We start from the raw sequence: 26,195 nt of genomic DNA, 5'->3' as shown, positions 1-26,195 counted from the left end.
AAATCAGTCCTGAATATTCATTAGAAGGACTGAGGCTGAAGCCGAAACGCCAATCCTCTGGCCACCCGACCCGCAAAACTGACTCACGGGGAAAGACCCTGATGGAAGGCAGGAGGAGACCGGGACGACCCGACAGAAGACGAGAGGCTTGGATGGCATCCCCGACTGGACGGACATGAGTTTGAGCAAGCCTCGCGAGTTGGTGATGGACAGGGAAGCCTGGCTGCTGCAGTGCCCTGAGCGACTGAACTGATCCCGATGCCTCCCGGGCGCCGTGGTCCGCCTCCCAGAGCCCACTCAAGACCAGAACCCTCTCGGAGACAGCAGCACCATACGGGAGTCACAGCCAGCCCGGGACCTGGCGCGCAGTGGCCAAGCCGCCCAGAGACGGGGCTGGCATGAGGGACATGGGAAGGCAGGCGTGTCCGTGGCCACTGGCCCCCACTCTCCGAGGCACATCCCCCTCGCTCACCTTCGGCTGCGGCCACCGCCCCTGCCGCTGCTGGCCCCCGCTGGCGACCACCACAGCTCGCGCCCCTACCCCCGCCCCTATCCCCACCCCGCCCTATCCCACCCCACCTCCTCACCGGCCCCGCCCCCCGCCCCCCCTCCCCCCGCCCCCCCCGACACCAGGAGAACCAGCACAAGCCCTGGAGCTTCACGGCCGCCACCAGGGCCAGCAGCCGCAGCCCCTCAGGAGGGAGGGAGGCGGGGGATGGGAGGCCTCAGGCCGGTCGTGGTGAAAGCGGCGCGAGGTTGCCACTGCGGCCAACAAAGGTTTGCCCCGGGGGACGGCGGAGGTGGCCTGAATCGTGCTTGGGCTGGAGGTGCAGGGTCCCGGGGGCCTCTGGCGCAGTGCTGAGCTGCTAAGTCGCGTCAGTCCTGTCCGACTCTGTGCGACCCCGTAGACGGCAGCCCACCAGGCTCCCCCGTCCCTGGGATTCTCCAGGCAAGAACACTGGAGTGGCTTGCCATTTCCTTCTGCAATGCATGCAAGTGAAAAGTGAAAGTGAAGTCGCTCGGTCCTATGGGACGTTTAGCGACCCCATGGTCTGCAGCCTCCCAGGCTCCTCGGTCCATAGGGTTTTCCAGGCAGGAGGACTGGAGTGGGTTGCCATTGCGTAGGCTAAAAGGGTAAAGGTGGGAGGGTCGCCGGCGAGGACCCCGGCAGGTGGCAGGCCTCCGGAGAGGAAGAAGAAAGGCTTCCCTGACCGGGAATCGAACCCGGGCCGCGGCGGTGAGAGCGCCGAATCCTAACCACTAGACCACCAGGGAGCGTCGGGGCAAGGCCCTCGCCTGCTCCCGCTGAACCCAGCGCCTCCATGCCACCCGCCCGCGCCACCTTGCCGCCCACACCCGGCCTTTGCAAGTCCAGCCGCCCGCCGGCCCCGTCAGTCCTCCTGCCTTGGCGTGCCGTCTTGCTTTCAGCCCCCTCAAAACACTGCGCGCGCCGCCGGCTTCTCGCACACACGCCAAAAGCCGCGGGCCAGCGGGCTGGCTCCCCGCTCCCAGCTCTCTCTCCCCGCCATCGCCCGTGCCGGGAGGGCGGTGCAGCTCAGCAAAAGGTCGGCCCGCTGCGTTGGCCGGGAATCGAACCCGGGTCAACTGCTTGGAAGGCAGCTATGCTCACCACTATACCACCAACGCTACACAGCCCGGGCGGCCGCCGGACGCCGGCCCCGGGCTCGCCCCAGCATAATCTCGCCGCCGCCGCCGCCCCTGCCGCCCCTGCCGCCACCGCCTCCGCATCCCTGCCCGGACGCCCCGTCAGCCGGAGGCTCTGCGCCGCCGCCGGCGCCACCAGCAGCCGCGCGGCGCCCCATGCGCGTCGGCGCTACGCCGTTGCCGTGGTCCACCGGCCCGACGGCCTTGCGGCCCTGCGGCCCTTCGCTCCCCGCCGCGGCCCGCGAACGCCTCCGCCCTCACCTCCGGCGGGCAACGCGGGGCACGCAGCTTCCCGCACCCAGCTGGCCAAAGCCCTTCTCCACCGGGCTCTGGGCGCGGCCACTTCCCACGACGACTTGGGGACACGGGACCCAGCTGCCTGCACGCGTCGCGGCGCTGTGCCGAGCCGCACGGCGGGGGCGTCGCGAGCCTAGGAGCCCACTCAGGCGGCCAGTGGGAGTGGGTGCGTGGGCGGCCGGGCGGCCCCGCGGGCCGCAAGCTCCGGCTCTGGTCGGGCAAGGCCGTGGGGTGGCCAAGGAGGCCCTCGCTCGGCCGTGGCGACCGTGCGCCCGGCGACCACAAAGGGCTCGGGCTGGAGGCCCGCACGGGGAGAGGGGGTCGACGGTGGCTAGGCCGCGCACCGCGCCCTGGCGCCTCGCCCAAAGGCGGCGGGACCAGACGAAGGGCCTCTGGGGGCCTGGCGGCAGGACAGAGAGCGACCGCGGCCACCAAAAAGGGTGTGTGGCCTCCCCGTCGGGGAATCGAACCCCGGTCTCCCGCGTGACAGGCGGGGATACTCACCACTATACTAACGAGGACGGCGGCGACCGTCCTACCGCCCGGCCGCTCTCGGGCTGCCTGCCGACGCGACCCCTGCCCAGCACGGGCCCCCGGCCACCGCGGGTCCCGACCCAACCGGGCACCCAACCAACCGCCTCGCTCACAGCGGCAGCCCGCCACCCCGACAGGGCCCCGGACCCCCGGGGCACTGGACACTCCCCAGGGCGCGCCGCCTCTTGCCTCCCACGCGGGCATTCCGCCGGGAGAAGGGGGCCCGAGAAGGCAAGCGAGGCTGCGAGGACACGGTGGGCGCGCGCCGGCCGGCGTCGGGCCAGGAAAGGCGCGGCTGGGGAGGGGCCGGCCCGCCCACGGCCCGGCTGGGTCCGGGGAGCGACCGGCGGCCGAGCCAGGCGCCTCGGCCGGCCGCCGCGCGCCGGCTCCGTCGACACCCACCCCGGACGGCCGCCTGCCTGCCTGCCTGCCTGCCTGCCTGCCGGGCGCGGCGCGGCGCGCGGCCCGCCAAGGGCGCCGGGGCTCGCGCCGCGTCGGGTCCCAGCCAGGCGAGCGGCCACGCGCCCAGCCAGGCCCGCCGTCAGGATGGCCGAGCGGTCTAAGGCGCTGCGTTCAGGTCGCAGTCTCCCCTGGAGGCGTGGGTTCGAATCCCACTCCTGACAAGCCAGCCTTTTGGCCCGCCGGACAAACGCGCCCGTCCTCCCCGCGCCACTGCCTTGCTCCACACACGCCCTGCCTCCCGCCACCTGCACCCCCACCCCAGGAACCTTCAGTCCTCCTCAGCGCATCTTTCCTCCCCAGCTGGCTGCAGCTGCAGCTGCTGGTTTTCCTGCCTCCCCGCTTCCCCCTCGCCCACCCTCGCCCACCCTCCCACTCCCACGGCCACGCCCCGCCCCCGGCCGCACCGAAGCACGCAGCCCCGCGGCGGCTGGCAAGCCCTCCTCGCGTCGCCGGCGCTCCGACTTCTGCCGGGGAACGGCCAACTCGCTCTCGCAGCCTTGCTTCCACGTCCGCCCCCGGCCGCTCTCCCACCGGCCGGCACCCTGTCTGTCCTCCGCACCCGCCCCGCCGGCCCGCCTGCGCTCCCCAGTCACACCGAGGCGGCCGAGCCCCAGCCTTGCCCGCCAGGGGGGTTGCTGCGTGCCCTCGACGCTTCTGCGCCTTGCGGCCTTGGCCGGGCCACACCTGCCTGCCGCCCGCCAGGGACACGTGCCTCCCAGCCTTCCTGCTGGCCAGCGAACACCGGTCTTCCTGGCACCAGTCCGTCCCGGGAAGGGTGCTCCTCTGGGGAGGGAGCAGAAGCCCTACGTGCCCGTGCAGCCCGCCCACCGGCGGCCGGCCGGCGCCCCCGACCTTCCCGGGGAAGCCGCTGCCCGGGCCGGAGCCAAGCCCTTCCAGAGCGCGCTCCCTGCCTCAGCCGGCAGTCCCCGAGCCAGGAGCCGCTCTGCCAAATGGCCCCTCCTCACCAGCACCACCACCCCGTCAGAGCCGGACCTCGGGCGCGCGGCCCGCCAGAGCGCACGAGCCGGGCTCACACGCCTTTGGGTCGGGACCCGGCGGTCGCTGAGAGGAACGTCGGCGCGCGGCCGCAGCGACCACGCAGCGCCTGCGCCTGCACCTGACAGGGATCTCGGCGCCGGGCAGGAGGCGTCGGCTCCCGGCCCCCTCGGGCGACACCGACAGGGTCGCGGCGGCCGTGGTCGGCGCAGAAGGCGCGCGACGGGCCGAGTGGGACCCTCCGAGAGCGCCGCGCCCTGTGGTCCTGCACGTGCCCGGATCCTGGCTTTCAGGTCGCCCCCTCTCCCCGCTCCCCACCGTCGTCTCCTGCTCCGATGGAGCAGATAGATGCCGACGGGCGACGGGCGAGCAGTGAGCAGTGCCGGGCGGGTGGCGGTCAGCGCCCCTGGGGCAGCGTCGGGCGGCGTTGGCCATCGGTGCATGGGTGGTTCAGTGGTAGAATTCTCGCCTGCCACGCGGGAGGCCCGGGTTCGATTCCCGGCCCATGCAGCCGCAGCGTCCCCTTTTGGTCCCGCAGTGCAGCCCCAGAGCCCAGCTAGGTCTGCCGGCTGAAAGACGCTCCAGGCAGCGCTCCTGCAACCGCTGGCTGCTACCTGCCGCCCGCTGCCTCTCCCACGCAGACGCCCACCACCCCACCCCACCCCCACCCCACCCAGAAAAGGCCCTGCTGCCAAGCCTCCGTGGCCCCAAGCCCTGCGGGCTCAGCCGCCCGTGCGTCCAGGCGCCTTTCTTGTGTTTGCCCGCTTCCTCACCCGGACCCAGCCAGGGGCTCAGGGATTGCACTGGAAGGAATAGCCCACGGCTGGCAGCCGCCCGCACCACCTCTTCACCTTTCACAACGTCCGTCTCCAAGCTCCCTGCCTCACTCTCCCCACACTCCGAGAATCAATCACACTACGTTTGCACAGTCAGGAGCAAGGAAGTTGCCACATCTGGCAAGCATACCTCCCTTTCGCCTGGAGGGTCCCTGGACCAGCGTCTTGCAGGAGGAGTTCCAAAGAAGTCCACCAGCTCCCGTCCCTCGGCAGAAATGGGTCTCCAACAGGGACGGCCTCACCGCCTCAAACACCACCCCATGCCCCTGAAACCCTGTTGCGCGCCTCACCTCAGCATCAGCCCTGCCCCCAAGAGCACCACCACCTCAGCCTGCACCCTCACCGTGCCCCTACTTCCCCAAACGCAACCCCCATCCCACCCCCACCCGGCTCCCCACCTCCCCCATTTGCACACCCCCCCCCCACCACGCCCAGGTCCTCCCTGAGCCATTCCAAATCCCAGGCTGTCCAGGAACCTGCCTTTGCATTTGGCGCACTGGCCTGCCTCCCCCCACCCCCTACCCCAGGCCAGGGCCTGCTCCTCTTTCTGCTTCTTCCAACACGAGGAGAACTGCTTTACAGTCCTGGGTTAGTCTCAGGTGCTCGGCAAAGTGATTCAGTCCCCTGTTCTTTTCCAGGTGATTTTCCAGTGTAGGTTAAGGCGAGACACGAATACAGTTCTCATGCTACAGAGGAAAGCTCTGTTGCTCATCGACTGTAAGTACAGTATTTCCTATCTCTTGATCCGACTCCAACTTCGTCCCTCCCCTGCCTTTCCCCTTGGCTAGCCCTATGCACGTTTTCTCCGTCTCAAGGTCGGTTTCCCCTTTGCACACAGATTCACTGGTATTCGTTGTTCGAGTCCACAGAGCTTTGTCCCTCTCCACCCGACTCACTTCAGGCAGTGGACCCTTCTGTGGGTCCGTCCGGCGTTGGGGCCCATGGCGATGGCCGCTCCTACTTGATGGCTGCGTCATATTCCACGGTACGTATCTGCCTCACCTTCTCGTGCCGGCCACGGGCCGACGGGCACGTGAGGGTTTCCCACGTCTCGGCTACGGCACCGAGGGCTGCGATGACCCTGGGGGATGCCCGCCTCTCTTCCCATTGGGCGTGTTGTCTTTTCCCGATGAGTAGCCGGGATTGGGTCTGCTGGATCATCATGTGAGCTCTTCTTTGTCCTACTGGTGGACCGATCCTCGACTGATTGACTTCCCCGGAGTGGCAGTTGTTGTTCTGGAAGTGTACAACTACAGCCTGGTGCCCGTGTCCGCTGTACAGCGTTGTGATTCCCTCCTGTGCAGGTGGGATGAGGGTTTCAGATCGGTTTCCGTTACAGGTGAACAGGATACGGGATCTCATTCCCTGTAGTATTCCGTGTCTCCTTGTTGCTCCTCTCCTTTCTACGCAGTACTGGTACGGTACATCCGTTGAGCCCGGCTCCTCATCCATCCCTCCGTCCGTGACTCTGCCCTTGGGAAGCCCGAGGCTGCTTTCCCGAGTCTGAGAGTCTGTCGCTGGTTGCCACAGGGGTGAATTTGTACAACACTTAAGATTCCACCCATCTGTGACCCTGCCTGTTTGACTTCCCTCACCAAGGGTAATATTGCGCAGCTCCAGCTTCCGCTGTTGCTGCCAGTGACACTAATGCACTCGCGTGGACGGCTCAGTGCCATCCCATTCTCTCCCTGTCTCTGGTATGGCACCTACGCGGGTGAGCCGTTGGGGATGGGCACTAGGGTTTCCTCCACGTCTCGGCTATGGCAAGCAGTGCTGCTATGACCGTGGGGTTTGCATGTGTCTTTCCGAATGAAGAGTTGCGGCTCTCACGGGTATGTACCCAGGGTGGGATTGGGACAGCTCGTCTGTTCCCGGCCGACTTACTTGCCTGTTGATTTCGTTTCTTCTGCAAAGCCGATTCCATTGTCGGAGTCACGGTTGTTGCTGAAGCACAGTGGGTTTCCAATATTGTGCTCGTTTCCGATGGACCGCAAAGTGATTCTGTTTCCCGTGTTGTACACGGGATTTTGGATTTCATGTATGTTTTCAGATTCTTGTCCACTCGAGGGGATTCCAGGGTACTGACGCTTATTCCCTGTGTTGAACTGGATCACCTTGGCGCTTCTCCCTTTATCCAGGGTCCTGCGTATCTGTTCGTCCCAGCTGCACACGCATCCCTCCAGCGCTGCCTTTCCGCTGGCGTTCCCCTAAGGTGGTTTTCTGCGTGAGTGGGTTTCTCCTCGGCAAATAGCTCCGTTTTGTATTCTTTCACACGTTCCACATGCCTTTGTCCAACGCGGTCTGACGTGCTTCACCAAGTGTAAGAGTCTCTAGGTCCATCATTGCTTGTGACAAGTGGCAACACTTGACTTATTTCTTTATGACTGAGTGATGGTTCCATGCTACATCTGTGCCACCTCTTCTCGGGCCCGCCACGTGTGGATGGGCGCTGGGGTTTGCTCCGTGTCTTGGCCATGGCAAACAGTGTCGCCGTGTCCGTGGCGGTGTGGGCACCCTCAGACCTCCCCGAGGTTTGCCCTCTGCGGGTGTGTACCCTGGAGGGACGGTTGTGCTCGGTCACATGGGAGCTCTCCTTGGTCCTTGTGAAATCTCAGCCACCCGAGCGGCCAACCACCACTCCCCATCCCACCGTGTGCCCCCAGCCATGTCACACCCGAGACTGGACATTTGCTCCTGATGAGTGGTGACTTTGGTCTCTGGGGCGGTAAGGGGGGCCCACCCATCTCGGACCAGGTCTGGCCCCCATCTGGGACCCCGTTTCTGTCGTTGGCTTGCCTGCGTCCTCAGCCCACCGCTGAGCCTGAGCAGCCTGCAGCACCGCGCACCAGTGTGGCTCGCCCGCTCACCCGCCACCCCGCCCAAATGAATGGAGTGCTCCCCCACCATCTTCCTCATGCCACAGCCCCATCACTGTCACGGCCTGCCCTCTGCCTTTCCCTCCAACTCCAGGCTCGGACCCATCCGCCCCCGCCCCGGCCCCGCCACCAACGCCCTGGAGCTCGGGCCACCCCTCCCACGTCCTGCCCTGGCCTGGCCTGGCCTGCCCTGCCCTGAGGTTCACCAGTGCGGGCCTCCCTCCGGCTCCGCGGACCCACCCCGACCCTACGCCCACCCCTACCTCCCACAGATCCATCCCAGCCTCTCACATGCGCCTGGCAGGGCTTTGCCACCTCGCCCATGCTCCTGCAGAGGGCCTGCTCGAGCGGCCTGCCGATCTTTCGGCCAGGTTCCCTCGAGCCCCACCCATCCCCTCATGCTGGCCCTCCAGGAAGACTCCACCCAAGCACCCCTGGGCCTGCCTGCCAGCCCCTCAGCTCGCCGCCGCCCCCTCTCCCTGCGATGATCGCTCTGCCCAGGTCCCTGATCCACGTGGGGCGCCCACCAGCCATGGCCCCAAGCACCTTCGTCCCATACTCTCCCCCACGCACGCTGATGCCCACGGCCCCGGCAGGGGCCTCAAGGAAACCTCCTTTGGCCACGGCAAGCACACGTCGGGCCACGGGGGCTCCTTTCCCATAGGGGACTCGGCGCCATCCCACCCGATTGTGCCGCCCTCGCTGCACTTTGGTGCCCTTGGTCGGCCGTCCACTTCCCCTCCGAAGGACACAGTCCTTGAACGGACGTGGAATGAAACCCTTTGGGGAAAGATGACCTCGAGATTGGCCCAAGGGGAGACTGTGGTGGGCGATTACCCTCGGGGAGAGTTCCTAGGGGAAGACAATGACAGGTTGGCGAGAGGGATGGAGTGGATCCTGGATAGACAGTTGGATGAGAATGGGAAACTCGTAGATGTCATAACTAGGGGAGGGGTGCGGGGAACAGGGCGCTGTGCGTGTGTGTGTGTGTGTGTGTGGGTGGGTGGGTGGGTGGGTGTGTGGGTGGGTGTGGGTGTGAGGGCGCCCCAGTGCCCACCTTTGGTTACGAGTGGGGGAGGGAGGCCTGGGGAAATCTTGCCTCAGTCCGGTAGGATTGAGAGCTGTGGTCAGGCAAGGGAAACACCCTGATGGTTGGGTAGTCCTCCCTGGCAGGCATCGCTGCCTCGAGCGCATCTGCCGCCTCCAGGCCGGTGGGCTAGCTTTGCCCAGCCGGGCCGGCCCGCCCCCCCGGATCTGCGAGCTCTCTCACTTCCACTAAGCGGTGGTGGGATTCGAGGCACAGGTCCACATCCGTCTTCACCCCTTTGCCTCGGGGAGAGCGAAGAAGAACTAAAGAGCCCCTTGAGGAAAGTGAAAGAGGAGAGTGAAAACGTTGGCTTCAAACTCAACATTCAGACAACTAAGATCATGGCATCCCGTCCCATCACTTCATGGCAAATAGACGGGGAAAGAACGGAAAGCGGGAAAGACTTCATTTGGGGGGGCTGCCCCAAAGCACTGCAGACGCCGGCCGCGCCGGCGAAATGAAAAGACGTTCGCTCCTTGGGAGAAAAGCTATGACCAACCTAGACAGCATGTCGAAAAGCAGAGACGAGGTCTGTGACGAGGGTCTGTCTCGTGAAAGCTACGGTTTCTCCAGCGGTCACGTACAGATGTGAGAGGTGGAGTATAAAGAAGGATGAGTGCCGAAGAATTGATGCTTTTGGACTGCGGTGTTGGAGAAGACTCTTGAGAGTCCCTTGGACTGCGAGGAGACCCAACCCGTCCATCCTCGAGGAAATCAGTCCTGAATATTCATTAGAAGGACTGAGGCTGAAGCCGAAACGCCAATCCTCTGGCCACCCGACCCGCAAAACTGACTCACGGGGAAAGACCCTGATGGAAGGCAGGAGGAGACCGGGACGACCCGACAGAAGACGAGAGGCTTGGATGGCATCCCCGACTGGACGGACATGAGTTTGAGCAAGCCTCGCGAGTTGGTGATGGACAGGGAAGCCTGGCTGCTGCAGTGCCCTGAGCGACTGAACTGATCCCGATGCCTCCCGGGCGCCGTGGTCCGCCTCCCAGAGCCCACTCAAGACCAGAACCCTCTCGGAGACAGCAGCACCATACGGGAGTCACAGCCAGCCCGGGACCTGGCGCGCAGTGGCCAAGCCGCCCAGAGACGGGGCTGGCATGAGGGACATGGGAAGGCAGGCGTGTCCGTGGCCACTGGCCCCCACTCTCCGAGGCACATCCCCCTCGCTCACCTTCGGCTGCGGCCACCGCCCCTGCCGCTGCTGGCCCCCGCTGGCGACCACCACAGCTCGCGCCCCTACCCCCGCCCCTATCCCCACCCCGCCCTATCCCACCCCACCTCCTCACCGGCCCCGCCCCCCGCCCCCCCTCCCCCCGCCCCCCCCCCCGACACCAGGAGAACCAGCACAAGCCCTGGAGCTTCACGGCCGCCACCAGGGCCAGCAGCCGCAGCCCCTCAGGAGGGAGGGAGGCGGGGGATGGGAGGCCTCAGGCCGGTCGTGGTGAAAGCGGCGCGAGGTTGCCACTGCGGCCAACAAAGGTTTGCCCCGGGGGACGGCGGAGGTGGCCTGAATCGTGCTTGGGCTGGAGGTGCAGGGTCCCGGGGGCCTCTGGCGCAGTGCTGAGCTGCTAAGTCGCGTCAGTCCTGTCCGACTCTGTGCGACCCCGTAGACGGCAGCCCACCAGGCTCCCCCGTCCCTGGGATTCTCCAGGCAAGAACACTGGAGTGGCTTGCCATTTCCTTCTGCAATGCATGCAAGTGAAAAGTGAAAGTGAAGTCGCTCGGTCCTATGGGACGTTTAGCGACCCCATGGTCTGCAGCCTCCCAGGCTCCTCGGTCCATAGGGTTTTCCAGGCAGGAGGACTGGAGTGGGTTGCCATTGCGTAGGCTAAAAGGGTAAAGGTGGGAGGGTCGCCGGCGAGGACCCCGGCAGGTGGCAGGCCTCCGGAGAGGAAGAAGAAAGGCTTCCCTGACCGGGAATCGAACCCGGGCCGCGGCGGTGAGAGCGCCGAATCCTAACCACTAGACCACCAGGGAGCGTCGGGGCAAGGCCCTCGCCTGCTCCCGCTGAACCCAGCGCCTCCATGCCACCCGCCCGCGCCACCTTGCCGCCCACACCCGGCCTTTGCAAGTCCAGCCGCCCGCCGGCCCCGTCAGTCCTCCTGCCTTGGCGTGCCGTCTTGCTTTCAGCCCCCTCAAAACACTGCGCGCGCCGCCGGCTTCTCGCACACACGCCAAAAGCCGCGGGCCAGCGGGCTGGCTCCCCGCTCCCAGCTCTCTCTCCCCGCCATCGCCCGTGCCGGGAGGGCGGTGCAGCTCAGCAAAAGGTCGGCCCGCTGCGTTGGCCGGGAATCGAACCCGGGTCAACTGCTTGGAAGGCAGCTATGCTCACCACTATACCACCAACGCTACACAGCCCGGGCGGCCGCCGGACGCCGGCCCCGGGCTCGCCCCAGCATAATCTCGCCGCCGCCGCCGCCCCTGCCGCCCCTGCCGCCACCGCCTCCGCATCCCTGCCCGGACGCCCCGTCAGCCGGAGGCTCTGCGCCGCCGCCGGCGCCACCAGCAGCCGCGCGGCGCCCCATGCGCGTCGGCGCTACGCCGTTGCCGTGGTCCACCGGCCCGACGGCCTTGCGGCCCTGCGGCCCTTCGCTCCCCGCCGCGGCCCGCGAACGCCTCCGCCCTCACCTCCGGCGGGCAACGCGGGGCACGCAGCTTCCCGCACCCAGCTGGCCAAAGCCCTTCTCCACCGGGCTCTGGGCGCGGCCACTTCCCACGACGACTTGGGGACACGGGACCCAGCTGCCTGCACGCGTCGCGGCGCTGTGCCGAGCCGCACGGCGGGGGCGTCGCGAGCCTAGGAGCCCACTCAGGCGGCCAGTGGGAGTGGGTGCGTGGGCGGCCGGGCGGCCCCGCGGGCCGCAAGCTCCGGCTCTGGTCGGGCAAGGCCGTGGGGTGGCCAAGGAGGCCCTCGCTCGGCCGTGGCGACCGTGCGCCCGGCGACCACAAAGGGCTCGGGCTGGAGGCCCGCACGGGGAGAGGGGGTCGACGGTGGCTAGGCCGCGCACCGCGCCCTGGCGCCTCGCCCAAAGGCGGCGGGACCAGACGAAGGGCCTCTGGGGGCCTGGCGGCAGGACAGAGAGCGACCGCGGCCACCAAAAAGGGTGTGTGGCCTCCCCGTCGGGGAATCGAACCCCGGTCTCCCGCGTGACAGGCGGGGATACTCACCACTATACTAACGAGGACGGCGGCGACCGTCCTACCGCCCGGCCGCTCTCGGGCTGCCTGCCGACGCGACCCCTGCCCAGCACGGGCCCCCGGCCACCGCGGGTCCCGACCCAACCGGGCACCCAACCAACCGCCTCGCTCACAGCGGCAGCCCGCCACCCCGACAGGGCCCCGGACCCCCGGGGCACTGGACACTCCCCAGGGCGCGCCGCCTCTTGCCTCCCACGCGGGCATTCCGCCGGGAGAAGGGGGCCCGAGAAGGCAAGCGAGGCTGCGAGGACACGGTGGGCGCGCGCCGGCCGGCGTCGGGCCAGGAAAGGCGCGGCTGGGGAGGGGCCGGCCCGCCCACGGCCCGGCTGGGTCCGGGGAGCGACCGGCGGCCGAGCCAGGCGCCTCGGCCGGCCGCCGCGCGCCGGCTCCGTCGACACCCACCCCGGACGGCCGCCTGCCTGCCTGCCTGCCTGCCTGCCTGCCGGGCGCGGCGCGGCGCGCGGCCCGCCAAGGGCGCCGGGGCTCGCGCCGCGTCGGGTCCCAGCCAGGCGAGCGGCCACGCGCCCAGCCAGGCCCGCCGTCAGGATGGCCGAGCGGTCTAAGGCGCTGCGTTCAGGTCGCAGTCTCCCCTGGAGGCGTGGGTTCGAATCCCACTCCTGACAAGCCAGCCTTTTGGCCCGCCGGACAAACGCGCCCGTCCTCCCCGCGCCACTGCCTTGCTCCACACACGCCCTGCCTCCCGCCACCTGCACCCCCACCCCAGGAACCTTCAGTCCTCCTCAGCGCATCTTTCCTCCCCAGCTGGCTGCAGCTGCAGCTGCTGGTTTTCCTGCCTCCCCGCTTCCCCCTCGCCCACCCTCGCCCACCCTCCCACTCCCACGGCCACGCCCCGCCCCCGGCCGCACCGAAGCACGCAGCCCCGCGGCGGCTGGCAAGCCCTCCTCGCGTCGCCGGCGCTCCGACTTCTGCCGGGGAACGGCCAACTCGCTCTCGCAGCCTTGCTTCCACGTCCGCCCCCGGCCGCTCTCCCACCGGCCGGCACCCTGTCTGTCCTCCGCACCCGCCCCGCCGGCCCGCCTGCGCTCCCCAGTCACACCGAGGCGGCCGAGCCCCAGCCTTGCCCGCCAGGGGGGTTGCTGCGTGCCCTCGACGCTTCTGCGCCTTGCGGCCTTGGCCGGGCCACACCTGCCTGCCGCCCGCCAGGGACACGTGCCTCCCAGCCTTCCTGCTGGCCAGCGAACACCGGTCTTCCTGGCACCAGTCCGTCCCGGGAAGGGTGCTCCTCTGGGGAGGGAGCAGAAGCCCTACGTGCCCGTGCAGCCCGCCCACCGGCGGCCGGCCGGCGCCCCCGACCTTCCCGGGGAAGCCGCTGCCCGGGCCGGAGCCAAGCCCTTCCAGAGCGCGCTCCCTGCCTCAGCCGGCAGTCCCCGAGCCAGGAGCCGCTCTGCCAAATGGCCCCTCCTCACCAGCACCACCACCCCGTCAGAGCCGGACCTCGGGCGCGCGGCCCGCCAGAGCGCACGAGCCGGGCTCACACGCCTTTGGGTCGGGACCCGGCGGTCGCTGAGAGGAACGTCGGCGCGCGGCCGCAGCGACCACGCAGCGCCTGCGCCTGCACCTGACAGGGATCTCGGCGCCGGGCAGGAGGCGTCGGCTCCCGGCCCCCTCGGGCGACACCGACAGGGTCGCGGCGGCCGTGGTCGGCGCAGAAGGCGCGCGACGGGCCGAGTGGGACCCTCCGAGAGCGCCGCGCCCTGTGGTCCTGCACGTGCCCGGATCCTGGCTTTCAGGTCGCCCCCTCTCCCCGCTCCCCACCGTCGTCTCCTGCTCCGATGGAGCAGATAGATGCCGACGGGCGACGGGCGAGCAGTGAGCAGTGCCGGGCGGGTGGCGGTCAGCGCCCCTGGGGCAGCGTCGGGCGGCGTTGGCCATCGGTGCATGGGTGGTTCAGTGGTAGAATTCTCGCCTGCCACGCGGGAGGCCCGGGTTCGATTCCCGGCCCATGCAGCCGCAGCGTTCCCTTTTGGTCCCGCAGTGCAGCCCCAGAGCCCAGCTAGGTCTGCCGGCTGAAAGACGCTCCAGGCAGCGCTCCTGCAACCGCTGGCTGCTACCTGCCGCCCGCTGCCTCTCCCACGCAGACGCCCACCACCCCACCCCACCCCCACCCCACCCAGAAAAGGCCCTGCTGCCAAGCCTCCGTGGCCCCAAGCCCTGCGGGCTCAGCCGCCCGTGCGTCCAGGCGCCTTTCTTGTGTTTGCCCGCTTCCTCACCCGGACCCAGCCAGGGGCTCAGGGATTGCACTGGAAGGAATAGCCCACGGCTGGCAGCCGCCCGCACCACCTCTTCACCTTTCACAACGTCCGTCTCCAAGCTCCCTGCCTCACTCTCCCCACACTCCGAGAATCAATCACACTACGTTTGCACAGTCAGGAGCAAGGAAGTTGCCACATCTGGCAAGCATACCTCCCTTTCGCCTGGAGGGTCCCTGGACCAGCGTCTTGCAGGAGGAGTTCCAAAGAAGTCCACCAGCTCCCGTCCCTCGGCAGAAATGGGTCTCCAACAGGGACGGCCTCACCGCCTCAAACACCACCCCATGCCCCTGAAACCCTGTTGCGCGCCTCACCTCAGCATCAGCCCTGCCCCCAAGAGCACCACCACCTCAGCCTGCACCCTCACCGTGCCCCTACTTCCCCAAACGCAACCCCCATCCCACCCCCACCCGGCTCCCCACCTCCCCCATTTGCACACCCCCCCCCCCACCACGCCCAGGTCCTCCCTGAGCCATTCCAAATCCCAGGCTGTCCAGGAACCTGCCTTTGCATTTGGCGCACTGGCCTGCCTCCCCCCACCCCCTACCCCAGGCCAGGGCCTGCTCCTCTTTCTGCTTCTTCCAACACGAGGAGAACTGCTTTACAGTCCTGGGTTAGTCTCAGGTGCTCGGCAAAGTGATTCAGTCCCCTGTTCTTTTCCAGGTGATTTTCCAGTGTAGGTTAAGGCGAGACACGAATACAGTTCTCATGCTACAGAGGAAAGCTCTGTTGCTCATCGACTGTAAGTACAGTATTTCCTATCTCTTGATCCGACTCCAACTTCGTCCCTCCCCTGCCTTTCCCCTTGGCTAGCCCTATGCACGTTTTCTCCGTCTCAAGGTCGGTTTCCCCTTTGCACACAGATTCACTGGTATTCGTTGTTCGAGTCCACAGAGCTTTGTCCCTCTCCACCCGACTCACTTCAGGCAGTGGACCCTTCTGTGGGTCCGTCCGGCGTTGGGGCCCATGGCGATGGCCGCTCCTACTTGATGGCTGCGTCATATTCCACGGTACGTATCTGCCTCACCTTCTCGTGCCGGCCACGGGCCGACGGGCACGTGAGGGTTTCCCACGTCTCGGCTACGGCACCGAGGGCTGCGATGACCCTGGGGGATGCCCGCCTCTCTTCCCATTGGGCGTGTTGTCTTTTCCCGATGAGTAGCCGGGATTGGGTCTGCTGGATCATCATGTGAGCTCTTCTTTGTCCTACTGGTGGACCGATCCTCGACTGATTGACTTCCCCGGAGTGGCAGTTGTTGTTCTGGAAGTGTACAACTACAGCCTGGTGCCCGTGTCCGCTGTACAGCGTTGTGATTCCCTCCTGTGCAGGTGGGATGAGGGTTTCAGATCGGTTTCCGTTACAGGTGAACAGGATACGGGATCTCATTCCCTGTAGTATTCCGTGTCTCCTTGTTGCTCCTCTCCTTTCTACGCAGTACTGGTACGGTACATCCGTTGAGCCCGGCTCCTCATCCATCCCTCCGTCCGTGACTCTGCCCTTGGGAAGCCCGAGGCTGCTTTCCCGAGTCTGAGAGTCTGTCGCTGGTTGCCACAGGGGTGAATTTGTACAACACTTAAGATTCCACCCATCTGTGACCCTGCCTGTTTGACTTCCCTCACCAAGGGTAATATTGCGCAGCTCCAGCTTCCGCTGTTGCTGCCAGTGACACTAATGCACTCGCGTGGACGGCTCAGTGCCATCCCATTCTCTCCCTGTCTCTGGTATGGCACCTACGCGGGTGAGCCGTTGGGGATGGGCACTAGGGTTTCCTCCACGTCTCGGCTATGGCAAGCAGTGCTGCTATGACCGTGGGGTTTGCATGTGTCTTTCCGAATGAAGAGTTGCGGCTCTCACGGGTATGTACCCAGGGTGGGATTGGGACAGCTCGTCTGTTCCCGGCCGACTTACTTGCCTGTTGATTTCGTTTCTTCTGCAAAGCCGATTCCATTGTCGGAGTCACGGTTGTTGCTGAAGCACAGTGGGTTTCCAATATTGTGCTCGTTTCCGATGGACCGCAAAGTGATTCTGTTTCCCGTGTTGTACACGGGATTTTGGATTTCATGTATGTTTTCAGATTCTTGTCCACTCGAGGGGATTCCAGGGTACTGACGCTTATTCCCTGTGTTGAACTGGATCACCTTGGCGCTTCTCCCTTTATCCAGGGTCCTGCGTATCTGTTCGTCCCAGCTGCACACGCATCCCTCCAGCGCTGCCTTTCCGCTGGCGTTCCCCTAAGGTGGTTTTCTGCGTGAGTGGGTTTCTCCTCGGCAAATAGCTCCGTTTTGTATTCTTTCACACGTTCCACATGCCTTTGTCCAACGCGGTCTGACGTGCTTCACCAAGTGTAAGAGTCTCTAGGTCCATCATTGCTTGTGACAAGTGGCAACACTTGACTTATTTCTTTATGACTGAGTGATGGTTCCATGCTACATCTGTGCCACCTCTTCTCGGGCCCGCCACGTGTGGATGGGCGCTGGGGTTTGCTCCGTGTCTTGGCCATGGCAAACAGTGTCGCCGTGTCCGTGGCGGTGTGGGCACCCTCAGACCTCCCCGAGGTTTGCCCTCTGCGGGTGTGTACCCTGGAGGGACGGTTGTGCTCGGTCACATGGGAGCTCTCCTTGGTCCTTGTGAAATCTCAGCCACCCGAGCGGCCAACCACCACTCCCCATCCCACCGTGTGCCCCCAGCCATGTCACACCCGAGACTGGACATTTGCTCCTGATGAGTGGTGACTTTGGTCTCTGGGGCGGTAAGGGGGGCCCACCCATCTCGGACCAGGTCTGGCCCCCATCTGGGACCCCGTTTCTGTCGTTGGCTTGCCTGCGTCCTCAGCCCACCGCTGAGCCTGAGCAGCCTGCAGCACCGCGCACCAGTGTGGCTCGCCCGCTCACCCGCCACCCCGCCCAAATGAATGGAGTGCTCCCCCACCATCTTCCTCATGCCACAGCCCCATCACTGTCATGGCCTGCCCTCTGCCTTTCCCTCCAACTCCAGGCTCGGACCCATCCGCCCCCGCCCCGGCCCCGCCACCAACGCCCTGGAGCTCGGGCCACCCCTCCCACGTCCTGCCCTGGCCTGGCCTGGCCTGCCCTGCCCTGAGGTTCACCAGTGCGGGCCTCCCTCCGGCTCCGCGGACCCACCCCGACCCTACGCCCACCCCTACCTCCCACAGATCCATCCCAGCCTCTCACATGCGCCTGGCAGGGCTTTGCCACCTCGCCCATGCTCCTGCAGAGGGCCTGCTCGAGCGGCCTGCCGATCTTTCGGCCAGGTTCCCTCGAGCCCCACCCATCCCCTCATGCTGGCCCTCCAGGAAGACTCCACCCAAGCACCCCTGGGCCTGCCTGCCAGCCCCTCAGCTCGCCGCCGCCCCCTCTCCCTGCGATGATCGCTCTGCCCAGGTCCCTGATCCACGTGGGGCGCCCACCAGCCATGGCCCCAAGCACCTTCGTCCCATACTCTCCCCCACGCACGCTGATGCCCACGGCCCCGGCAGGGGCCTCAAGGAAACCTCCTTTGGCCACGGCAAGCACACGTCGGGCCACGGGGGCTCCTTTCCCATAGGGGACTCGGCGCCATCCCACCCGATTGTGCCGCCCTCGCTGCACTTTGGTGCCCTTGGTCGGCCGTCCACTTCCCCTCCGAAGGACACAGTCCTTGAACGGACGTGGAATGAAACCCTTTGGGGAAAGATGACCTCGAGATTGGCCCAAGGGGAGACTGTGGTGGGCGATTACCCTCGGGGAGAGTTCCTAGGGGAAGACAATGACAGGTTGGCGAGAGGGATGGAGTGGATCCTGGATAGACAGTTGGATGAGAATGGGAAACTCGTAGATGTCATAACTAGGGGAGGGGTGCGGGGAACAGGGCGCTGTGCGTGTGTGTGTGTGTGTGTGTGGGTGGGTGGGTGGGTGGGTGTGTGGGTGGGTGTGGGTGTGAGGGCGCCCCAGTGCCCACCTTTGGTTACGAGTGGGGAGGGAGGCCTGGGGAAATCTTGCCTCAGTCCGGTAGGATTGAGAGCTGTGGTCAGGCAAGGGAAACACCCTGATGGTTGGGTAGTCCTCCCTGGCAGGCATCGCTGCCTCGAGCGCATCTGCCGCCTCCAGGCCGGTGGGCTAGCTTTGCCCAGCCGGGCCGGCCCGCCCCCCCGGATCTGCGAGCTCTCTCACTTCCACTAAGCGGTGGTGGGATTCGAGGCACAGGTCCACATCCGTCTTCACCCCTTTGCCTCGGGGAGAGCGAAGAAGAACTAAAGAGCCCCTTGAGGAAAGTGAAAGAGGAGAGTGAAAACGTTGGCTTCAAACTCAACATTCAGACAACTAAGATCATGGCATCCCGTCCCATCACTTCATGGCAAATAGACGGGGAAAGAACGGAAAGCGGGAAAGACTTCATTTGGGGGGGCTGCCCCAAAGCACTGCAGACGCCGGCCGCGCCGGCGAAATGAAAAGACGTTCGCTCCTTGGGAGAAAAGCTATGACCAACCTAGACAGCATGTCGAAAAGCAGAGACGAGGTCTGTGACGAGGGTCTGTCTCGTGAAAGCTACGGTTTCTCCAGCGGTCACGTACAGATGTGAGAGGTGGAGTATAAAGAAGGATGAGTGCCGAAGAATTGATGCTTTTGGACTGCGGTGTTGGAGAAGACTCTTGAGAGTCCCTTGGACTGCGAGGAGACCCAACCCGTCCATCCTCGAGGAAATCAGTCCTGAATATTCATTAGAAGGACTGAGGCTGAAGCCGAAACGCCAATCCTCTGGCCACCCGACCCGCAAAACTGACTCACGGGGAAAGACCCTGATGGAAGGCAGGAGGAGACCGGGACGACCCGACAGAAGACGAGAGGCTTGGATGGCATCCCCGACTGGACGGACATGAGTTTGAGCAAGCCTCGCGAGTTGGTGATGGACAGGAAGCCTGGCTGCTGCAGTGCCCTGAGCGACTGAACTGATCCCGATGCCTCCCGGGCGCCGTGGTCCGCCTCCCAGAGCCCACTCAAGACCAGAACCCTCTCGGAGACAGCAGCACCATACGGGAGTCACAGCCAGCCCGGGACCTGGCGCGCAGTGGCCAAGCCGCCCAGAGACGGGGCTGGCATGAGGGACATGGGAAGGCAGGCGTGTCCGTGGCCACTGGCCCCCACTCTCCGAGGCACATCCCCCTCGCTCACCTTCGGCTGCGGCCACCGCCCCTGCCGCTGCTGGCCCCCGCTGGCGACCACCACAGCTCGCGCCCCTACCCCCGCCCCTATCCCCACCCCGCCCTATCCCACCCCACCTCCTCACCGGCCCCGCCCCCCGCCCCCCCTCCCCCCGCCCCCCCGACACCAGGAGAACCAGCACAAGCCCTGGAGCTTCACGGCCGCCACCAGGGCCAGCAGCCGCAGCCCCTCAGGAGGGAGGGAGGCGGGGGATGGGAGGCCTCAGGCCGGTCGTGGTGAAAGCGGCGCGAGGTTGCCACTGCGGCCAACAAAGGTTTGCCCCGGGGGACGGCGGAGGTGGCCTGAATCGTGCTTGGGCTGGAGGTGCAGGGTCCCGGGGGCCTCTGGCGCAGTGCTGAGCTGCTAAGTCGCGTCAGTCCTGTCCGACTCTGTGCGACCCCGTAGACGGCAGCCCACCAGGCTCCCCCGTCCCTGGGATTCTCCAGGCAAGAACACTGGAGTGGCTTGCCATTTCCTTCTGCAATGCATGCAAGTGAAAAGTGAAAGTGAAGTCGCTCGGTCCTATGGGACGTTTAGCGACCCCATGGTCTGCAGCCTCCCAGGCTCCTCGGTCCATAGGGTTTTCCAGGCAGGAGGACTGGAGTGGGTTGCCATTGCGTAGGCTAAAAGGGTAAAGGTGGGAGGGTCGCCGGCGAGGACCCCGGCAGGTGGCAGGCCTCCGGAGAGGAAGAAGAAAGGCTTCCCTGACCGGGAATCGAACCCGGGCCGCGGCGGTGAGAGCGCCGAATCCTAACCACTAGACCACCAGGGAGCGTCGGGGCAAGGCCCTCGCCTGCTCCCGCTGAACCCAGCGCCTCCATGCCACCCGCCCGCGCCACCTTGCCGCCCACACCCGGCCTTTGCAAGTCCAGCCGCCCGCCGGCCCCGTCAGTCCTCCTGCCTTGGCGTGCCGTCTTGCTTTCAGCCCCCTCAAAACACTGCGCGCGCCGCCGGCTTCTCGCACACACGCCAAAAGCCGCGGGCCAGCGGGCTGGCTCCCCGCTCCCAGCTCTCTCTCCCCGCCATCGCCCGTGCCGGGAGGGCGGTGCAGCTCAGCAAAAGGTCGGCCCGCTGCGTTGGCCGGGAATCGAACCCGGGTCAACTGCTTGGAAGGCAGCTATGCTCACCACTATACCACCAACGCTACACAGCCCGGGCGGCCGCCGGACGCCGGCCCCGGGCTCGCCCCAGCATAATCTCGCCGCCGCCGCCGCCCCTGCCGCCCCTGCCGCCACCGCCTCCGCATCCCTGCCCGGACGCCCCGTCAGCCGGAGGCTCTGCGCCGCCGCCGGCGCCACCAGCAGCCGCGCGGCGCCCCATGCGCGTCGACGCTACGCCGTTGCCGTGGTCCACCGGCCCGACGGCCTTGCGGCCCTGCGGCCCTTCGCTCCCCGCCGCGGCCCGCGAACGCCTCCGCCCTCACCTCCGGCGGGCAACGCGGGGCACGCAGCTTCCCGCACCCAGCTGGCCAAAGCCCTTCTCCACCGGGCTCTGGGCGCGGCCACTTCCCACGACGACTTGGGGACACGGGACCCAGCTGCCTGCACGCGTCGCGGCGCTGTGCCGAGCCGCACGGCGGGGGCGTCGCGAGCCTAGGAGCCCACTCAGGCGGCCAGTGGGAGTGGGTGCGTGGGCGGCCGGGCGGCCCCGCGGGCCGCAAGCTCCGGCTCTGGTCGGGCAAGGCCGTGGGGTGGCCAAGGAGGCCCTCGCTCGGCCGTGGCGACCGTGCGCCCGGCGACCACAAAGGGCTCGGGCTGGAGGCCCGCACGGGGAGAGGGGGTCGACGGTGGCTAGGCCGCGCACCGCGCCCTGGCGCCTCGCCCAAAGGCGGCGGGACCAGACGAAGGGCCTCTGGGGGCCTGGCGGCAGGACAGAGAGCGACCGCGGCCACCAAAAAGGGTGTGTGGCCTCCCCGTCGGGGAATCGAACCCCGGTCTCCCGCGTGACAGGCGGGGATACTCACCACTATACTAACGAGGACGGCGGCGACCGTCCTACCGCCCGGCCGCTCTCGGGCTGCCTGCCGACGCGACCCCTGCCCAGCACGGGCCCCCGGCCACCGCGGGTCCCGACCCAACCGGGCACCCAACCAACCGCCTCGCTCACAGCGGCAGCCCGCCACCCCGACAGGGCCCCGGACCCCCGGGGCACTGGACACTCCCCAGGGCGCGCCGCCTCTTGCCTCCCACGCGGGCATTCCGCCGGGAGAAGGGGGCCCGAGAAGGCAAGCGAGGCTGCGAGGACACGGTGGGCGCGCGCCGGCCGGCGTCGGGCCAGGAAAGGCGCGGCTGGGGAGGGGCCGGCCCGCCCACGGCCCGGCTGGGTCCGGGGAGCGACCGGCGGCCGAGCCAGGCGCCTCGGCCGGCCGCCGCGCGCCGGCTCCGTCGACACCCACCCCGGACGGCCGCCTGCCTGCCTGCCTGCCTGCCTGCCTGCCGGGCGCGGCGCGGCGCGCGGCCCGCCAAGGGCGCCGGGGCTCGCGCCGCGTCGGGTCCCAGCCAGGCGAGCGGCCACGCGCCCAGCCAGGCCCGCCGTCAGGATGGCCGAGCGGTCTAAGGCGCTGCGTTCAGGTCGCAGTCTCCCCTGGAGGCGTGGGTTCGAATCCCACTCCTGACAAGCCAGCCTTTTGGCCCGCCGGACAAACGCGCCCGTCCTCCCCGCGCCACTGCCTTGCTCCACACACGCCCTGCCTCCCGCCACCTGCACCCCCACCCCAGGAACCTTCAGTCCTCCTCAGCGCATCTTTCCTCCCCAGCTGGCTGCAGCTGCAGCTGCTGGTTTTCCTGCCTCCCCGCTTCCCCCTCGCCCACCCTCGCCCACCCTCCCACTCCCACGGCCACGCCCCGCCCCCGGCCGCACCGAAGCACGCAGCCCCGCGGCGGCTGGCAAGCCCTCCTCGCGTCGCCGGCGCTCCGACTTCTGCCGGGGAACGGCCAACTCGCTCTCGCAGCCTTGCTTCCACGTCCGCCCCCGGCCGCTCTCCCACCGGCCGGCACCCTGTCTGTCCTCCGCACCCGCCCCGCCGGCCCGCCTGCGCTCCCCAGTCACACCGAGGCGGCCGAGCCCCAGCCTTGCCCGCCAGGGGGGTTGCTGCGTGCCCTCGACGCTTCTGCGCCTTGCGGCCTTGGCCGGGCCACACCTGCCTGCCGCCCGCCAGGGACACGTGCCTCCCAGCCTTCCTGCTGGCCAGCGAACACCGGTCTTCCTGGCACCAGTCCGTCCCGGGAAGGGTGCTCCTCTGGGGAGGGAGCAGAAGCCCTACGTGCCCGTGCAGCCCGCCCACCGGCGGCCGGCCGGCGCCCCCGACCTTCCCGGGGAAGCCGCTGCCCGGGCCGGAGCCAAGCCCTTCCAGAGCGCGCTCCCTGCCTCAGCCGGCAGTCCCCGAGCCAGGAGCCGCTCTGCCAAATGGCCCCTCCTCACCAGCACCACCACCCCGTCAGAGCCGGACCTCGGGCGCGCGGCCCGCCAGAGCGCACGAGCCGGGCTCACACGCCTTTGGGTCGGGACCCGGCGGTCGCTGAGAGGAACGTCGGCGCGCGGCCGCAGCGACCACGCAGCGCCTGCGCCTGCACCTGACAGGGATCTCGGCGCCGGGCAGGAGGCGTCGGCTCCCGGCCCCCTCGGGCGACACCGACAGGGTCGCGGCGGCCGTGGTCGGCGCAGAAGGCGCGCGACGGGCCGAGTGGGACCCTCCGAGAGCGCCGCGCCCTGTGGTCCTGCACGTGCCCGGATCCTGGCTTTCAGGTCGCCCCCTCTCCCCGCTCCCCACCGTCGTCTCCTGCTCCGATGGAGCAGATAGATGCCGACGGGCGACGGGCGAGCAGTGAGCAGTGCCGGGCGGGTGGCGGTCAGCGCCCCTGGGGCAGCGTCGGGCGGCGTTGGCCATCGGTGCATGGGTGGTTCAGTGGTAGAATTCTCGCCTGCCACGCGGGAGGCCCGGGTTCGATTCCCGGCCCATGCAGCCACAGCGTCCCCTTTTGGTCCCGCAGTGCAGCCCCAGAGCCCAGCTAGGTCTGCCGGCTGAAAGACGCTCCAGGCAGCGCTCCTGCAACCGCTGGCTGCTACCTGCCGCCCGCTGCCTCTCCCACGCAGACGCCCACCACCCCACCCCACCCCCACCCCACCCAGAAAAGGCCCTGCTGCCAAGCCTCCGTGGCCCCAAGCCCTGCGGGCTCAGCCGCCCGTGCGTCCAGGCGCCTTTCTTGTGTTTGCCCGCTTCCTCACCCGGACCCAGCCAGGGGCTCAGGGATTGCACTGGAAGGAATAGCCCACGGCTGGCAGCCGCCCGCACCACCTCTTCACCTTTCACAACGTCCGTCTCCAAGCTCCCTGCCTCACTCTCCCCACACTCCGAGAATCAATCACACTACGTTTGCACAGTCAGGAGCAAGGAAGTTGCCACATCTGGCAAGCATACCTCCCTTTCGCCTGGAGGGTCCCTGGACCAGCGTCTTGCAGGAGGAGTTCCAAAGAAGTCCACCAGCTCCCGTCCCTCGGCAGAAATGGGTCTCCAACAGGGACGGCCTCACCGCCTCAAACACCACCCCATGCCCCTGAAACCCTGTTGCGCGCCTCACCTCAGCATCAGCCCTGCCCCCAAGAGCACCACCACCTCAGCCTGCACCCTCACCGTGCCCCTACTTCCCCAAACGCAACCCCCATCCCACCCCCACCCGGCTCCCCACCTCCCCCATTTGCACACCCCCCCCCCACCACGCCCAGGTCCTCCCTGAGCCATTCCAAATCCCAGGCTGTCCAGGAACCTGCCTTTGCATTTGGCGCACTGGCCTGCCTCCCCCCACCCCCTACCCCAGGCCAGGGCCTGCTCCTCTTTCTGCTTCTTCCAACACGAGGAGAACTGCTTTACAGTCCTGGGTTAGTCTCAGGTGCTCGGCAAAGTGATTCAGTCCCCTGTTCTTTTCCAGGTGATTTTCCAGTGTAGGTTAAGGCGAGACACGAATACAGTTCTCATGCTACAGAGGAAAGCTCTGTTGCTCATCGACTGTAAGTACAGTATTTCCTATCTCTTGATCCGACTCCAACTTCGTCCCTCCCCTGCCTTTCCCCTTGGCTAGCCCTATGCACGTTTTCTCCGTCTCAAGGTCGGTTTCCCCTTTGCACACAGATTCACTGGTATTCGTTGTTCGAGTCCACAGAGCTTTGTCCCTCTCCACCCGACTCACTTCAGGCAGTGGACCCTTCTGTGGGTCCGTCCGGCGTTGGGGCCCATGGCGATGGCCGCTCCTACTTGATGGCTGCGTCATATTCCACGGTACGTATCTGCCTCACCTTCTCGTGCCGGCCACGGGCCGACGGGCACGTGAGGGTTTCCCACGTCTCGGCTACGGCACCGAGGGCTGCGATGACCCTGGGGGATGCCCGCCTCTCTTCCCATTGGGCGTGTTGTCTTTTCCCGATGAGTAGCCGGGATTGGGTCTGCTGGATCATCATGTGAGCTCTTCTTTGTCCTACTGGTGGACCGATCCTCGACTGATTGACTTCCCCGGAGTGGCAGTTGTTGTTCTGGAAGTGTACAACTACAGCCTGGTGCCCGTGTCCGCTGTACAGCGTTGTGATTCCCTCCTGTGCAGGTGGGATGAGGGTTTCAGATCGGTTTCCGTTACAGGTGAACAGGATACGGGATCTCATTCCCTGTAGTATTCCGTGTCTCCTTGTTGCTCCTCTCCTTTCTACGCAGTACTGGTACGGTACATCCGTTGAGCCCGGCTCCTCATCCATCCCTCCGTCCGTGACTCTGCCCTTGGGAAGCCCGAGGCTGCTTTCCCGAGTCTGAGAGTCTGTCGCTGGTTGCCACAGGGGTGAATTTGTACAACACTTAAGATTCCACCCATCTGTGACCCTGCCTGTTTGACTTCCCTCACCAAGGGTAATATTGCGCAGCTCCAGCTTCCGCTGTTGCTGCCAGTGACACTAATGCACTCGCGTGGACGGCTCAGTGCCATCCCATTCTCTCCCTGTCTCTGGTATGGCACCTACGCGGGTGAGCCGTTGGGGATGGGCACTAGGGTTTCCTCCACGTCTCGGCTATGGCAAGCAGTGCTGCTATGACCGTGGGGTTTGCATGTGTCTTTCCGAATGAAGAGTTGCGGCTCTCACGGGTATGTACCCAGGGTGGGATTGGGACAGCTCGTCTGTTCCCGGCCGACTTACTTGCCTGTTGATTTCGTTTCTTCTGCAAAGCCGATTCCATTGTCGGAGTCACGGTTGTTGCTGAAGCACAGTGGGTTTCCAATATTGTGCTCGTTTCCGATGGACCGCAAAGTGATTCTGTTTCCCGTGTTGTACACGGGATTTTGGATTTCATGTATGTTTTCAGATTCTTGTCCACTCGAGGGGATTCCAGGGTACTGACGCTTATTCCCTGTGTTGAACTGGATCACCTTGGCGCTTCTCCCTTTATCCAGGGTCCTGCGTATCTGTTCGTCCCAGCTGCACACGCATCCCTCCAGCGCTGCCTTTCCGCTGGCGTTCCCCTAAGGTGGTTTTCTGCGTGAGTGGGTTTCTCCTCGGCAAATAGCTCCGTTTTGTATTCTTTCACACGTTCCACATGCCTTTGTCCAACGCGGTCTGACGTGCTTCACCAAGTGTAAGAGTCTCTAGGTCCATCATTGCTTGTGACAAGTGGCAACACTTGACTTATTTCTTTATGACTGAGTGATGGTTCCATGCTACATCTGTGCCACCTCTTCTCGGGCCCGCCACGTGTGGATGGGCGCTGGGGTTTGCTCCGTGTCTTGGCCAT

At 66.4% G+C, this 26,195-nt stretch overlaps 15 non-coding genes across 15 annotated transcripts; 6 read left to right on the top strand and 9 right to left on the bottom strand.

The window, feature by feature from the left end:
* Positions 1-1,203: 1,203 nt before the first annotated feature.
* TRNAE-CUC (transfer RNA glutamic acid (anticodon CUC)) lies at positions 1,204-1,275 on the bottom strand. Its single transcript has one exon. It is a non-coding gene; the product is annotated as a tRNA-Glu (tRNA).
* Positions 1,276-1,575: 300 nt separating this feature from the next.
* TRNAG-UCC (transfer RNA glycine (anticodon UCC)) lies at positions 1,576-1,647 on the bottom strand. The gene has a single exon. It is a non-coding gene; the product is annotated as a tRNA-Gly (tRNA).
* A 764-nt stretch (positions 1,648-2,411) lies between these two features.
* On the bottom strand, positions 2,412-2,483 carry TRNAD-GUC (transfer RNA aspartic acid (anticodon GUC)). The gene has a single exon. It is a non-coding gene; the product is annotated as a tRNA-Asp (tRNA).
* Positions 2,484-3,036: 553 nt separating this feature from the next.
* TRNAL-CAG (transfer RNA leucine (anticodon CAG)) lies at positions 3,037-3,119 on the top strand. Its single transcript has one exon. It is a non-coding gene; the product is annotated as a tRNA-Leu (tRNA).
* Positions 3,120-4,393: 1,274 nt separating this feature from the next.
* TRNAG-GCC (transfer RNA glycine (anticodon GCC)) lies at positions 4,394-4,464 on the top strand. Its single transcript has one exon. It is a non-coding gene; the product is annotated as a tRNA-Gly (tRNA).
* A 6,206-nt stretch (positions 4,465-10,670) lies between these two features.
* TRNAE-CUC (transfer RNA glutamic acid (anticodon CUC)) lies at positions 10,671-10,742 on the bottom strand. Its single transcript has one exon. It is a non-coding gene; the product is annotated as a tRNA-Glu (tRNA).
* A 300-nt stretch (positions 10,743-11,042) lies between these two features.
* On the bottom strand, positions 11,043-11,114 carry TRNAG-UCC (transfer RNA glycine (anticodon UCC)). Its single transcript has one exon. It is a non-coding gene; the product is annotated as a tRNA-Gly (tRNA).
* Positions 11,115-11,878: 764 nt separating this feature from the next.
* Positions 11,879-11,950, bottom strand: TRNAD-GUC (transfer RNA aspartic acid (anticodon GUC)). The gene has a single exon. It is a non-coding gene; the product is annotated as a tRNA-Asp (tRNA).
* Positions 11,951-12,503: 553 nt separating this feature from the next.
* Positions 12,504-12,586, top strand: TRNAL-CAG (transfer RNA leucine (anticodon CAG)). The gene has a single exon. It is a non-coding gene; the product is annotated as a tRNA-Leu (tRNA).
* A 1,274-nt stretch (positions 12,587-13,860) lies between these two features.
* Positions 13,861-13,931, top strand: TRNAG-GCC (transfer RNA glycine (anticodon GCC)). Its single transcript has one exon. It is a non-coding gene; the product is annotated as a tRNA-Gly (tRNA).
* Positions 13,932-20,132: 6,201 nt separating this feature from the next.
* Positions 20,133-20,204, bottom strand: TRNAE-CUC (transfer RNA glutamic acid (anticodon CUC)). The gene has a single exon. It is a non-coding gene; the product is annotated as a tRNA-Glu (tRNA).
* A 300-nt stretch (positions 20,205-20,504) lies between these two features.
* TRNAG-UCC (transfer RNA glycine (anticodon UCC)) lies at positions 20,505-20,576 on the bottom strand. The gene has a single exon. It is a non-coding gene; the product is annotated as a tRNA-Gly (tRNA).
* Positions 20,577-21,340: 764 nt separating this feature from the next.
* On the bottom strand, positions 21,341-21,412 carry TRNAD-GUC (transfer RNA aspartic acid (anticodon GUC)). Its single transcript has one exon. It is a non-coding gene; the product is annotated as a tRNA-Asp (tRNA).
* A 553-nt stretch (positions 21,413-21,965) lies between these two features.
* On the top strand, positions 21,966-22,048 carry TRNAL-CAG (transfer RNA leucine (anticodon CAG)). Its single transcript has one exon. It is a non-coding gene; the product is annotated as a tRNA-Leu (tRNA).
* Positions 22,049-23,322: 1,274 nt separating this feature from the next.
* Positions 23,323-23,393, top strand: TRNAG-GCC (transfer RNA glycine (anticodon GCC)). The gene has a single exon. It is a non-coding gene; the product is annotated as a tRNA-Gly (tRNA).
* The last annotated feature ends 2,802 nt before the right edge of the window (positions 23,394-26,195 follow it).

The sequence above is a fragment of the Bos grunniens genome, chromosome 3, assembly GCF_055505025.1.
Source record: "Bos grunniens cultivar Pamir isolate PY7600 chromosome 3, Bosgru_T2T1.0, whole genome shotgun sequence".
NCBI lineage: Eukaryota > Metazoa > Chordata > Mammalia > Artiodactyla > Bovidae > Bos > Bos grunniens.
Note: the sequence above shows the minus strand (reverse complement) of the source record. Positions and strands in the feature narration are given on the sequence as shown.